A 15,611-nucleotide genomic window follows, 5' to 3' on the forward strand; every position below is an offset into this window, starting at 1 on the left:
CCCCCCCCCCCCCCCCCCCCCGGCAAGAAGATTAGCAAGAACTGCCAGCCAAGACCAAGTTTACTGATCAATGAGAACGGCAGAACTCCAGCGCTAGGGGAATACTGCACATAGAATTCATGGCTTTTTTTTACCATGATTCTTCAGTCTTTCAAAGTTAATTTTTTTTTAACTGTCCTTTTTTTTTTTCTTGAATTTTTCTTTTTCCCTTTTTCAACCAACATCTTATCAATCCCTTTTTTAAAAAAACATTTATATTTTTCATTTTTAGAGTCATATTCTATCCCTTCATAGTAGTTACCCTTATTTTTGGCATATGTATATAAGTTGTTCTCTCTTTAAAATTTTGAGAACAGTTTCTTCTAACAGATCAAAATATACCCTAAATCTCTAGTGTATAGCTTTGTTCTAGTCTCCTGCCTGATCACATTCTCTCCCTTTTTCTTTTTCTTTTTTTTTTAAATCCTCTTCTTTTTTTTCAAACAACTTCTTATCTTATCAATTCCTATTATAAAATCTTCTATAATTTTCATCTTTACAGTCATATTCCATCCCTTCATCGTATTAACCCTTATTTTTGTACATATATAAGTTTTTCTTTCTTTAAAATTTTGGGAGGCACTTTCTTCTAACAGACCAAAATACACCCAAAATCTAGTGTGTGGCACTGATCTGTGCACCAGCCTGATCATATTTGATCCTATTCTGTTTTTTTGTTTTGTTTTGTCCTGTTTTTGTTTTTTTTTTATCTTTTTCTTTTTCTTTTTTCTTTCTTTCCCTTTCTTTTTTTTTTTTTAGATTTTTATTTATTTAACAGAGAGAGAGAGCACAAGTAGGCAGAGCGGCAGACAGAGGGAGAGGGAGAAGCAGGCTCTCCGCCGAGCAGGGAGCCCGATGCGGGGCTCGATCCCAGTACCCTGGGATCACGACCTGAGCCGAAGGCAGCCGCTTAACCGACTGAGCCACCCAGGCGCCCCTCTTTCTTTCCCTTTCTTTTTCCCCAGTTTCAGGTCTTTTCTGATTTCTTTAGAGTATACGTTCTGGGGACGTTGTTACCCTGTTAGCATTTTGTTCTCTCATTCATCTATTCTCCTCTGGACAAAATGACAAGATGGAAAAATCACCTCAAAAAAAAGAACAAGAGGCATTACCGACTGCCAGGGACCTAATCAATATGGACATTAGTACGATGTTGGAACTAGAGTTCAGAATGATGATTTTAAAGATACTAGCTGGGCTGAAAAAAGCAAGGAAGTTATTAGAGAAATCCTTTCTGGAGAAATAAAAGAACTAAAATCTAACCAAGTCGAAATCAAAGAGGCTATTAATGAGGTGCAATAAAAAATAGGGGCTCTAACTGCTAGGATAAATGAGGCAGAAGAAAGAATCAGTGATATAGAAGACCAAATGATGGAAAATAAAGAAGCTGAGAAAAAGAGAGAGAAACAACTACTGGATCACGAGGGCAGAATTCGAGAGATAAGTGATACCATAAGATGAAACAATATTAGAATAATTGGGATCCCATAAGAAGAAGAAAGAGAGAGAGGGGCAGAAGGTATATTGGAGCAAATTATAGCAGAGAACTTCCCTCATTTGGGGAAGGAAACAGGCATCAAAATCCAGGAGGCACAGAGAACCCCTCTCAAAATCAATAAAAATAGGTCAACACCCCGACATCTAATAGTAAAACTTACGAGTCTCAGAGACAAAGAGAAAATCCTGAAAGCAGCTCGGGAGAACAGATTTGTAACCTACAATGGTAGAAACATTAGATTGGCAACAGACCTATCCACAGAGACCTGGCTGGCCAGAAAGGACTAGCATGATATCTTCAGAGCACTAAATGAGAAAAATATGCAGCCAAGAATACTATATCCAGCTAGGCTGTCATTGAAAATAGAAGGAGATAAAAAGCTTCCAGGACAAACAAAAACTAAAGGAATTTGCAAACACGAAACCAGCCCTACAAGAAATATTGAAAGGGCTCCTCTAAGCAAAGAGAGAGCCTAAAAGCAACATAGACAAGAAAGGAACACAGACAATATACAGTAACAGTCACCTTACAGGCAATACAATGGCACTAAATTCGTATCTTTCAATAGTTACCCTGAATGTAAATGGGCTAAATGCCCAATCAAAAGACACAGGCTATCAGATTGGATTAAAAAACAAGACCCATCGATATGCTGTCTGCAAGAGACTCATTTTAGACCCAAAGACAACCCCAGATTGAAAGTGAAGGGGTGGAAAACCATTTACCATGCTAATGGACACCAAAAGAAAGCTGGGGTAGCAATCCTTATATCAGACAAATTAGATTTTAAACCAAAGATTGTAATAAGAGATGAGGAAGGGCACTATATCATACTTAAAGGGTCTATCCAACAAGAAGATCTAACAATTGTAAATATCTATGCCCCTAACATGGAGCAGTCAATTATATAAGCCAATTAATAACAAAAGCAAAGAAACACATCGACAACAATACAATAATAGTGGGGGACTTTAACACCCTCCTCACTGAAATGGACAGATCATCTAAGCAAAAGATCAACAAGGAAATAAACACTTTAAATGACACACTGGACCAAATGGAGTTCACAGATATATTCAGAACATTCCATCCCAAAGCAACAGAATACACATTCTTCTCTAGTGCCCATGGAACATTCTCCAGAATAGATCACATCCTAGGTCACAAATCAGGTCTCAACCAGTACCAACGTATTGGGATCATTCCCTGCCTATTTTCAGACCACAGTGCTTTGAAACTAGAACTGAATCACAAGAGGAAAGTCAGAAAGAACTCAAATACATGGAGGCTAAAGAGCATCCTACTAAAGAATGAATGGGCAACCAGGAAATTAAAGAAGAATTAAAAAATTCATGGAAACAAATGAAAATGAAAACACAACTGTTCAAAATCTTTGGGATACAGCAAAGGCAGTCCTAAGAGGAAAGTATATAGCAATACAAGCCTTTCTCAAGAAACAAGAAAGGTCTCAAATACACAACCTAACCCTACACCTAAAAGAGCTGGAGAGAGAACAGCAAATAAAGCCTAAACCCAGCAGGAGAAGAGAAATGAGAAAGATCAGAGCAGAAGTCAATGAAATAGAAACCAAAAGAACAGTAGAACATATCAACGAAACTAGGAGCTGGTTCTTTGAAAGAATTAACAAGGTTGATAAACCCTGGCCAGAGTTATCAAAAAGAAAACAGAAATGACCCAAATCAACAAAATCATGAATGAAAGAGGAGAGATCACAACCAACACCAAAGAAATACAAACAATTATAAGAACATATTATGAGCAACTCTATGCCAGCAAATTAGATAATCTGGAAGAAATGGACGCATTCCTAGAGATGTATCAATGACCAAACTGAACCAGGAAGAAATAGAAAACCTGAACAGACCTATAACCACTAAGGAAATTGAAGCAGTCATCAAAAATCTCCCAACAAACAAAAGCCCAGGGCCAGATGGCTTCCCAGGGGAATTCTACCAAGCATTTCAAGAAGAATTAATACGTATTCTTCTGAAACTGTTCCAAAAAATAGAAATGGAAGGAAAACTTCCAAACTCGTTTTATGAGGCCAGCATTACCTTGATCCCCAAACCAGACAAAGACCCCATCAAAAAGGAGAATTACAGACCAATATCCTTGATGAACATGGATGCAAAAATTCTCACCAAAATACTAGCCAATAGGATACAACAGTACATTAAAAGGATTATTCACCACGACCAAGTGGGATTTATCCCTGGGCTGCAAGGTTGGTTCAACATGCACAAATCAATCAATGTGATACAATCCATTAATAAAAGAAAGAACAAGAACCATATGATCCTCTCAATAGATGCAGAAAAAGCATTTGACAAAGTACAGCATCCTTTCTTGATCAAAACTTTTCAGAGTATAGGCATAGAGGGTCCAAACCTCAATATCATAAAAGCCAACTATGAAAAACCCACAGCGAATATCATTCTCAATGGGGATAAACTGAGAGCTTTCCCACTAAGGTCAGGAACACGGCAGGGATGTCCACTATCACCACTGTTATTCAACATAGTATTAGAAGTCCTAGCCACAGCAATCAGATAACAAAAAGAAATAAAAGGCATCCAAATCGGCAAGGAAGACATCAAACTCTCACTCTTTGCAGATGATATGATATGTTATGTGGAAAACCCAAAAGACTCCACCCCAAAACTGCTAAAACTCATACAGGAATTCAGTGGCAGGATATAAAATCAATGCACAGAAATCAGTGGCATTCCTATACACCAACAACAAGACAGAAGAAAGAGAAATTAAGGAGTCGATCCCATTTACAATTGCACCCAAACCATAAGATACCTAGGAATAAATCGAACCAAAGAGGCAAAGAATCTGTACTCAGAAAACTATAAAATACTCATGAAAGAAATTGAGCAAGACACAAAGAAATGGAAAAACATTCCATGCTCATGGATTGGAAGAACAAATATTGTGAAGATGTCAAAGCTACCTACATCAATCTACACATTCAATGCAATCCCTATCAAAATACCGTCCACTTTTTTCAAAGAAATGGAACAAATAATCCTAAAATTTGTATGGAACCAGAAAAGACCTCGAATAGCCAGAGGAATGTTGAAAAAGAAAAGCAAAGCTGGCAGCATCACAATTCTGGAGTTCAAGCTCTATTACAAAGCTGTCATCATCAAGACAGTATGGTACTGGCTCAAAAACAGACACATAGATCAATGGAACAGAAGAGGGAGCCCAGAAATGGACCCTCAACTCTATGGTCCACTCATCTTCGACAAAGCAGGAAAGAATGTCCAATGGAAAAAAGACAGTCTCTTCAACAAATGGTGTTGGGAAAATTGGACAGCCACATGCAGAAGAATGAAACTGGACCGTTTCCTTACACCACACACAAAAATAGACTCCAAATGGATGGAAGACCTCAGTGTGAGACAGGAGTCCATCAACATCCTAAAGGAGAACACAGGCAGCAACCTCTTCGACCTCAGCCACAGCAACTTCTTCCTAGAAACATCGCCAAAGGTAAGGGAAGCAAGGGCAAAAATGAACTATTGGGACTTCATCAAGATAAAAAGCTTTTGCACAGCAAAAGAAACAGTTCACAAAACCAAAAGACAACCGACAGAATGGGAGAAGATATTTGCAAATGACATATCAGATAAAGGGCTAGTATCCAAAATCTATAAAGAACTTATCAAACTCAACACCTGAAGAACAAATGATCCAACCAAGAAATGGGCAGAAGACATGCACAGACATTTTTCCAAAGAAGACATCCAAATGGCCAACAGACACATGAAAAAGTGCTCAACATCGTTTGGCATCAGGGAAATCCAAATCAAAACCTCAATGAGATATCACCTCACACCAGTCAGAATGGCTAAAATTAACAAGTCAGGAAATGACAGATGTTGGTGGGGATGCAGAGAAAGGGGAACCCTCCTACACTGTTGGTGGGAATGCAAGCTGGTGCAGCCACTCTGGAAAACAGTATGGAGGTTCCTCAAAAAGTTGAAAATAGAGCTACCATATGATCCAGCAATTGCACTACTGGGTATTTACTCCAAAGATACAAATGTAGGGATCCGAAGGGGTACGTGCACCCCGATGTTTATAGCAGCAATGTCCACAATAGCCAAACTGAGCAAAGAGCCAAGATGTCCATCGACAGATGAATGGATAAAGAAAATGTGGTTTATATATACAATGGAATATTATGCAGCCATCAAAAGGAATGAAATCTTGCCATTTGCAACGACGTGGATGGAACTGGAGGGTATTATGCTGAGTGAAATAATTCAATCAGAGAAAGACATGTATCATATGACCTCACTGATATGAGGAATTCTTAATCTCAGGAAACAAATTGAGGGTTGCTGGAGTGGTGGGGGGTGGGAGGGATGGGGTGGCTGGGTGATAGACATTGGGGAGGGTATGTGCTATGGTGAGTGCTGTGTATTGTGTAAGACTGTTGAATCACAGACCTGTACCTCTGAAACAAATAATATATTACATGTAAAAAAAAAAAAAAAGAAGATAGCAGGAGGGGAAGAATGAAGGGGGGCGGGAATTGGAGGGGGAGACGAACCATGAGAGACTATGGACTCTGAAAAACAAACTGAGGGTTCTAGAGAGGAGGAGGGTTAGCCTGGTGATGGGTATTAAAGAGGGCATGTTCTGCATGGAGCACTGGGTGTTATATGCAAACAATGAATTGTGGAACACTACATCAAAAACTAATGATGTGATGTATGGAGATTAACATAACATAAAAAAAAAAAGAGTCTGTTTCTTCGTTTGCCTCTTTTTTTTTTTAAAGACTTTATTTATTTATTTGATAGAGAGAGACACAGCGAGAGAGGGAACACAAGCAGGGGGAGTGGGAGAGGGAGAAGCAGGCTTCCCGTCGAGCAGGGAGCCTGATGCGGGGCTCGATCCCAGGACCCTGAGATCATGACCTGAGCCGAAGGCAGATGCTTAACGACTGAGCCCCCCAGGTGCCCTCTCTCTCTCTCTCTTTTTCCCTATGCTCATTTGTTTTGTTTCTTACATTCTACATATGAGTGAAATCATATGGTATTTATCTTTACCTGACTTATTTCACTTAGCATAACTATACTCCATAGCTCCATCCATGTCATTGCAAATGGCAAGACTTCATTCTTTTTGATGGCTGAGTAATATCCCATTGTATATATATACCACATCTTCTTTACCCATTCATCTGTCGATGTCGGGTAAAGTGTAGCTAGTAGATAATGCTGCTATAAACATTGGGGTGCATGTAGCCCTTTGAATTAGTATTTTTGTATTCTTTGGGTAAATATCTAGTAGTGCCATTGCTAGGTCATAGGGTAGTTCTATTTTTAACTTTTTGAGGAACGTCCATACTGTTTTCCAGAATGGCTGCACCAGTTTTCATTCCCACCAACAGTGCAAGAGGGTTCCCCTTTCCCCACATCCTTGCCACCATTTGTTGTTTCTTGTTTTGTTGATTTTAGCCATTCTGACTAGTGTGAGATGATATCTCATTGTAGTGTTGGTATGTAGTTCCGTGATGATGAGTGATGTTGAGCATCTTCTCATGTGTGTGCTAGCCATCTGTACGTCTTCTTTGGAAAAATGTCTATTCATGTCTTCTGCCTATTTTTTAACTGGATTATTTGTTTTTGGGTGTTGAGTTTCATAAGTTCTTTATAGATTTTGGATACTAACCCTTTATCAGATATGTTATTTGCAAATATCTTCTCCCATTCCATAGGTTGCCTTTTAGTTTTATTGATTGTTTCCTTTGCTGTGCAGAAGCTTTTTATTTTTATGAAGTCCCAATTGTTTATTTTTGCTTTTGTTTCCCTTGCCTCGGAGATATATCTTATAAGTTGTTATGACCGATGTCAAAAAGGTTACTGAGTGTGTTCTCCTCTAGGATTTTTATGATTTCCATTCTCAATTTAGGTCCTTAATCCATTTTGAATTTATTTTTTGTATGGTGTAAGAAAGTGGTCCAGTTTCATTCTTCTGCATGTTGCTGTCCAGTTTTCCCAAAAACATTTGTTGAAGAGACTTTTTTTCCATTGGATATTCTTTCCTGCTTTGCTGAAGATTAATTGACCATATAGTTGTGGAAGAAGTCCACATTACTTTTAAAGAATTAATAGCAAAAACAAGAAGCTTCTTTGTCATTCAGAGATATCAATATAATTTGACATTCTTTTATTATTTTTTATTTTCTTTTTCCCTCCATTTATAATGCCTTCAAATGTTATAATATCCTCTATATTAAAATGCATACATGTGCACGTGCACACACACACACAGAGCCCTTCTTTGGTCCTGCTACCCTTTATAGCCACTAACAAAATTTTTTTTCATTTCATTGTCAAATTTCCAATCGCTCTGTCTTCCTTCATCGCCAAATATATTTATGATTGAAAATTTTCATCCATTTTTCCCTTTTTACCACTTTACCATTTTTCACTTTTTACCACAACTCTACAAAACTGCCTTTCCAAAATTTCCATAATTTGCTACTCATCAAATATGCTTTTCCTGACTGTATTCTTATTAGCTGATAAGTTAGTTAGTTAATTAGTTAGTTAGTTAGTTAGTTAGTTAGGGGTTTTGGCAGTTTGACACTCCTTCTCAAAACCTTTCTCCATTTAGTTCTTTTAAATCTAATTTCCTGAACCTGAAGTCATTTAATATTTGATTTTGTCTCATATATATTCCAGCCATTAGGTTAAACTAGAGAATAATCACAACAAATGCAAAAGTTTCTTATGACAGCCAGTGTTTCCACAAACGCCTCCTTTCTTTACTTTTTCCTTGTGTCTTTCCAATACCACTTCCATAGCGTGGGAACATTATTCTTTTCTAGCCCCTATCCTAATCCAACCCAGTTCCATCTCATCATTCTCAGGATTTTGTCTTTCCAGTCATACCACAGAGAAATTAAAAGCCTCAACATAAATAAGGTCAACCACTCACGTCTCCAAACACACATGCCTACAAACCTGTAGCAATCCATCCTTTCCTCACAGGGAAGAGTTGTCTTTAAAAAAAAAATAGTTGTCTTAACTATAGTAAGGGTATTCCCCTGTGTTCAACTCCCCATACCTCTTTCCTGGTTTTTTCTCTAACAATTATAACCTCTTATTTCCCTTTATCTTTCCTATCTCCTATGCTATTGCTTTTCCTTCTAATAAAAGAATAAGTATATTTATCATCTTACCCTTCACTCTAAGCTTCTCTATATAATGTGCTTTTCATCTCTTCAATGAATCTATTCCACACAATTCAAAGAGAGCTTTCAATAGCCAAACATACTAATTTTGCTTTTGGTTATCTTACTTGATTTCTCAGTCATAATTAAAACTGTAGATACTCTTAAAGATGTATTCTTCCTTGCCTTCTCTTACTCCTTTTTCCCCTCTAATGACATCTCTTCCTTTATTATCTTTTTCCTTCTGCTCATCATTTAATTGACATTTTCCTCTTTGCTTCACTTTCTGAGTCTACACATTCTCTCTGAATGACCTCATCTCCTCCTCTGACTTCAGCTATCATTTAATCGTTGATGACTTCTAAATCTCTGTAAGGAACCGAGGCTTTTTTTTTTGCAAAGTTCTGATTCACATATCAAACATCTTAGTGGACCTCACTGACAATTCCCTTATGTATATAATAGAAATGATGATGATGATGATGATGATGATGATGATGATAATGATAGCATAAGTTTTGAGGACAGACAGCTTGGTTTGAATCTGAGCTCTATAAATTAATATATAGATCATCTTGAGTAAGTAATTTAAGTTACATAAGTCTCAGTTTACACATCTGTAAAATGAGGATATTAGTATCTAATTTCTCCATTTGCTACAAGAATTAAATGTAATAATTTATATAAACACAGTTATTATTTGGTACATGACACATTTTAATTATCTATAATAACAACAAATATATATTACTTAATACATACATATGGATCAGTCACTCTACACACATTTTCTCATTTAAATTTCAATTTAGCGGGGCGCCTGGGTGGCTCAGTTGTTGGGGTCTGTCAGGGTCCTGGGATCAAGACCCACATTGGGCTCCCTGCTCTGTGGGAAGCCTGCTTCTCCCTCTCCCACTCCCCCTGCTTGTGTTCCCTCTCTCACTGTGTCTCTCTCTGTCAAATAAATAAAATCTTTAAAAAATAAATAAAAAATAAATAAATTTCAATTTAGCACAACCAAAATTGAAACTATTATATTCCTCTGTTTTTTCCATAATTTATTTTCTACATAAATACTCCCTTTCTTTCTTATACTGACACAAGTACTAAGACAGCTAAGGTTGGAAAGGGAAGCCATTTTCTCTTCCTTCCTCTCCTTTCTACTACTGGATAGTTTAAATAGTCACTAGAAAGATCTCAGATCTCAAATCTCTCTTTTCCCCTGTATTCCCAGTTATCACCAACCTATTTTCTGACCCTATACTTTCTATTTCTTATACCTCTATGATCTGTCTCCTGTATTGCTCTTTCAAAAAATAGAGTAATAGAATAATCTTTAGAAAATGATAATTGTATCATTTTCAACTCCCTATTAAGCCAATTCAATGACTATCCATTGTTTATAGACTGAAGTCCAAATGCATGATCAAATCCTACAGCATCTCTGCCTGACTACAAATGTCTGCAAGGCCATCTTTCCCCACTTCCTAACTCCCAACCCATGCTCCTGCCATACCCAAAGGTACATGAACCTGTGTCTTTTCCTATGCCATTTCCTCTATGGAAGTTCACTTCTGCTTTATCAACTAGATAAACTCCTAGTCACCCTTTAGTGCTCTCCTCTCATGTCACTTCTTCACCCAAGCTTTCAAGAAGTCCATTAAGCTGAGTTGTTATTTTCCATCTCTCTGCTTCTCTAGGTTTTATACCTACCACTATTAATATATATTTTCTATCATATAGTAGATATTTACTTTCAACACTATTTTTAAAATATTTTACAAATTCTTAAAAGACAAAGATCATCAGTGATTTTATCCCCATCTCTTGACCCAGATAAGCTTTTCAATAAATATCTATTTAACAAATCAATAAGTGTATATCCCATGCACATATTACCATACAAAGTCACACATATTTTTACTTATATTCCCAAACACAAACACTTACACAACCAGGAACAGCAAAGCATGAGTTAAGAATAAAAAACACAATATCTATTAGCTTTGATACCCACAAATGACAAGCAAGAAAAATAAGGCATGTTCACCTGGGCTTGGGAGTAGGTAAAGTTGCAGGAACAATGGGCTTTTTCTCTTCCTACCTTAAGCTCCAGAAGAAGCAAAGATTATAAACTGACCAAACACTTTACCTTCTGCATGAGATCAGGGTAAAGTATATACACTGTGGCAGAGATGATAGAGCAAAGTATTGGGTCTTACAGTAACAAAAGTCCTCAAAAGCTGTCATTCATCCCAATTTCTAGATCCAGAGATTTTCAATCAAAATACCAGGTTTCCATGTAGGCTTCTGCCTGTAGCAATGGGAAAAGTACAAGGGGACGGGAACAGAGTCAGCAACGGACAGAGAAGTATCTGCCAGGGTCCAGTTGTTAGAAAATGAGGTCAATGTGGAAGGTTATCACCCTAGAGATTTTAGGGTAAAAATCCTAATTTTATTTCTGCTGTACAGAATCTGATCCCTGCAGGCACCTTGGAGCAGAATTTCTGTACTGAGTTCTTGCAAGGAGAATTAAAGATAAGTGCCCCCACACACACACCAAAAAAGGAAAAATGGTGTTGAAGAGGAAAGGCCAATTCTTCACAAACTTTGCAGAAGCTCCTGAAGAGATGTGGTCCCCTGGACAATTCCTTGCTCTTACCTGCTGGGCTGAGCTAAGCACAGAGCAGTGGAGTCACTGGTGAAGGGGTCAAGGGCTGAGCATAGGATGGTGAAATCTGCAGCCTGAAGATCCAAATCCCAATTGGCAGTTTTCACTGGATTTTTATTCCTAGACACTCAGAATATTTCTCTATCTTAAACCTTTGCCAACCACTTGTCAAAGACAGAACCTAAATTCTCCAAGGGCCTGAACAGTGGATTTTCATAAGAGGAAGTTATTAAAAATGAAGTCCTGAGAGTTGAGGTAAACAGTGCATTCCCATAGGTCTGACTTCATAACATTCTCTGAAGCCTTTTGTATTATGCTTGTAGACACAGATTACAATCTCTGAGTCTCCCCTGATTTCAAACTCTATTAAAAAGAGACAACATTTTAAATAGGCATATGAAATCCAATGTACATTTGTTATGCAACCTAGTAATTCTATTTCCAGGGTCCTAAGAGAAATGAAAAATTTTGTCCACAAAAATTTACAATTGTTCTTATATCTTTATTCAAACTAGCCAAAAACTTGAAAAAAACCAAGTGTGTATCAATAGATGAATGTATAAATAAACTGTGTGTATCTCTATGGTGCATCCATTTAACAGGATACTACTCAGGATTTTTTTTTTTTTAATGTTTTATTTATTCATGAGAGTGAGAGAGAGAGAGAGAGAGAGAGAGGCAGAGGCAGAGGGAGAAGCAGGCTCCCCGCCTAGCAGGGAGCCCGATGCAGGACTCAATCCCAGGACCCTGGGATCATGACCTGAGCCGAAGGCAGACGCTTAACCATCTACTACTCAGGATTTTTTAAAAAATAAACTGCTGATAAATGCAACATCATGGTTGAATCCCCAAAACATTATGGTGAACAAAAGAACTAGACAAAAAAGAGTTCATATTGTATGATTCCATTTTTATGAAATTCTAGGATCAATAGTTACTTGGGGATCAGTGTGGTAGTTTTATGAATTGGGTCAATAGTTACTTGGGGACCAGTGTATAGGAACTAACAGCAAATGGGCACGAGGAAATTTTCTGATGCAAAAGAAATATTATATGTCTTGATAGTGGAGCTAGTTACATAGGGACATATATTTGTCAAAAATAATTTAACTGGGGGCGCCTGGGTGGCTCAGTCATTAAGCGTCTGCCTTCGGCTCAGGTCGTGATCCCAGGGTCCTGGGATCGAGCCCCGCATTGGGCTCCCTGCTCGGCGGGAAGCTTGCTTCTCCCTCTCCCACTCCCCCTGCTTGTGTTCCCTCTCTCGCTGTGTCTCTCTCTGTCAAATAAATAAATAAATAATCTTAAAAAAAAATTAAAAAAAAAAAAAATTTAACTGTGTGTTTTAAATGGATGTATTTTATTATATTGAAGTTAAAATCCATAAATGTAAATTTGTACCACCACTGTGGAAAACATAATAAAGGTTCCTCAAAACTTACAAATAGAGGGGCACCCGGGTGGCTCAGTCGGTTAAGCATCTGCCTTAGGCTCAGGTCATGATCCCAAGGTCCTTGGATCAAGCCCTGCATCGGGCTCCTTGCTCAGCAAGGGAGCCTGTTTCTCCCTCTTCCTTGCCTTGCTCATATGCTCTCTCTCTCTCTCTTGCTCACTCTATCTCTCAAATAAATAAATAAAATCTTTAAAAAACAACCCTTACAAATAGAAATACCATATGATTCAATAATTCCACTACTGGGTATTGGACTCAAAGAAAATGAGAACACTAACACTAATTTGAAAAGATACATGCACCTCTATGTTTATTTCAAGATTATTTACAATACCCAAGATATGGAAGCAATCTAAGTGTCTATTAATAGACAAATGGATAACGAAGATGTGGTATATATATCTATATATACACATACATATACAATGGAATATTACTCAGCCTTAAAAAAGGATGAGATTATGCCATTTGTGACAACATTGATGGATCTAGAAGCTATTATGCTAAGTGAAATAAGCCAGTTAGAGAAAGACAAATACAATACGATATCAGTCATATGTGGAATCTAAAAACAAACAAGAAAACACACACACACACACACACAAGGACAATCAGACCTATAAATACAAAGAACAAACCAATGGTTGTATAGGGCAAGGGGTGGGAGGATGGGCAAAATTGGCGAAGGGGAGTGGGAGATACAGGTTTCCAGTTATGGAATAAATAATTCATAGGAATAAACAACATAGTATATATATAGGAAATATATAGTCAATGATATTGTAATTGCATTGTATGGTGACAGATGGTAGCTGCACTTGTGGTGAGCATATCATAACTTATAAAGAAGTTGAATCAGAGGGCATGTGTGGTGATCAGCACTGGGTGTTATATGCAACTAATGAATCGTTGAACAATACATCAAAAACTAATAATGGAAATCTCGAGGAGCAAAGATGGCAGGGGAGTAGGAGACCCTATTCCAACCGGTCCCCTGAATTGAGCTGGATATCTACCAGCCTACTCTGAACACCCACAAAATCAGCCTGAGATGTAAGAAGATATATCTGGATCTCTACAAACAGAATATCGCTGGTGGTTGATTTCGAGGTATGAAGTGGGGAGCTGTGATTCCACGAGCACATATCTGAAGATAAACGGAAGGGGGAGGGAGCCTCTGGGATCCTGCAGCACCAGAGTGTGAAAGGCTCTCATGCTGGGGACCAAGCACAAACTCCCAGACCAGTGGTGGCGGGGAAAGGACTTTAGGGCAGTCCCCCAGACTGAAACCTGGAGCTGCAGGGGTACGCGTTCAAACTGGGGGTGGCTGGTGGTTATAGAAGCACAAAGGGTAGAGACGTGCCAGACCTGGAGGTGAGGGCTGTGAGTGCTGCTGTGGGGCACACAACCCAGGATGCTGTGGTTTTACCAGCACATACAGATACAGAGACAGTGTGGCCTGGAGAGCTTACTGAGGAACAGACTGCAATCTCTCTGTTCTGAGGCAGAGGGTTGGAAACAGTCACTTCTGCTCTGACTTTTGGAAGAGACACGGAAAGCCTCCAGAGAACAAAAGCCCCCAAAAAACAATTTTCACAGAGCCCACCCCCCCCACACAGGGGGCAGGGCATCTCTGCCGAAATGGAGTTGCCTGAGTCACAGCACAGCAGGCCCTTTTCCCAGAAGAGAGGCTGAGAGAACAAGAGGCTGACAACCCTAAGGTCCCTATAAAACAGGTGCATCCTGCTTGGGTTGTGGTCAATAATTTGGACTCTGTACATTCCCTCAACAATCCCTCAACAGAATGACTAAGAGGAGGAATCTCCAAAATAAGAAAGACTCAGAGAATGTGACTTCTGCCACAGATTTACAAATGGATATAAATATAAGCAAGATGTTGGATATAGACTTCAGGGTAACAGTTATGAAGACGATAGCTAGAATGGAGAAATTGATTAATGACAACATAGAGCTCTAAGGGCAGAAATGAGAGCTGAACTGGCAGAACTTAAAAATGCTATCAATGAGATCCAATGTAATCTAGATACTCTAACAGCTAGGGTAAACGAGGCAGAAAAAACAATTAGTGATCTAGAAGACAAACTGATAGAAAAGAAGGAAAACGAGGAGGCCTGGGAGAAACAGCTTAAAATCCATAAAAACAGAATTAAAGAAATAAGTGATGCCATGAAACATTTCACCGTCAGAATTATTGGGATCCCTGAGGGGGTGGAGAGAGAAAGAGGATTAGAAGATTATATTTGAGCAAATTGTAGCTAAGAAATTCCCTAATCTGGGGAATGAAAAAAACATTTGTGTCCTAGAGGCAGAGAGGACCCCTCCCAAGATCAAGGAGAACAGACCAATGCCCCGGCATGTAATAGTAAAACTCGCAAATCTTAGAACCAAGGAAACCATCTTAAGGGCAGTTAGGGGGAAGAGATTCCTTACCTACAGAGAGAGGAACATCAGAATAACGTCAGAACTATCCACAGAGACCTGGCAAGCCAGAAAGGGCTGGCAAGACATATTCAGGGTACTAAATGAGAAGACATGCAGCCAAGAATACTTTATCCAGCAAGACTGTCATTTAGAATGAATGGAGAGATGCAGAGCTTCCAAGACTGGCAGAAACTGAAAGAATATGTGACCACTAAGCTGGCCTGCAAGAAATATTAACGGGGGTTCTATAAAAGGAGAAAGACCCCAAGAGTGATATACAACAGAA

Source organism: Phoca vitulina, unplaced genomic scaffold (assembly GCF_004348235.1).
Source record: "Phoca vitulina isolate PV1807 unplaced genomic scaffold, GSC_HSeal_1.0 scaffold36, whole genome shotgun sequence".
NCBI classification, from domain to species: domain Eukaryota; kingdom Metazoa; phylum Chordata; class Mammalia; order Carnivora; family Phocidae; genus Phoca; species Phoca vitulina.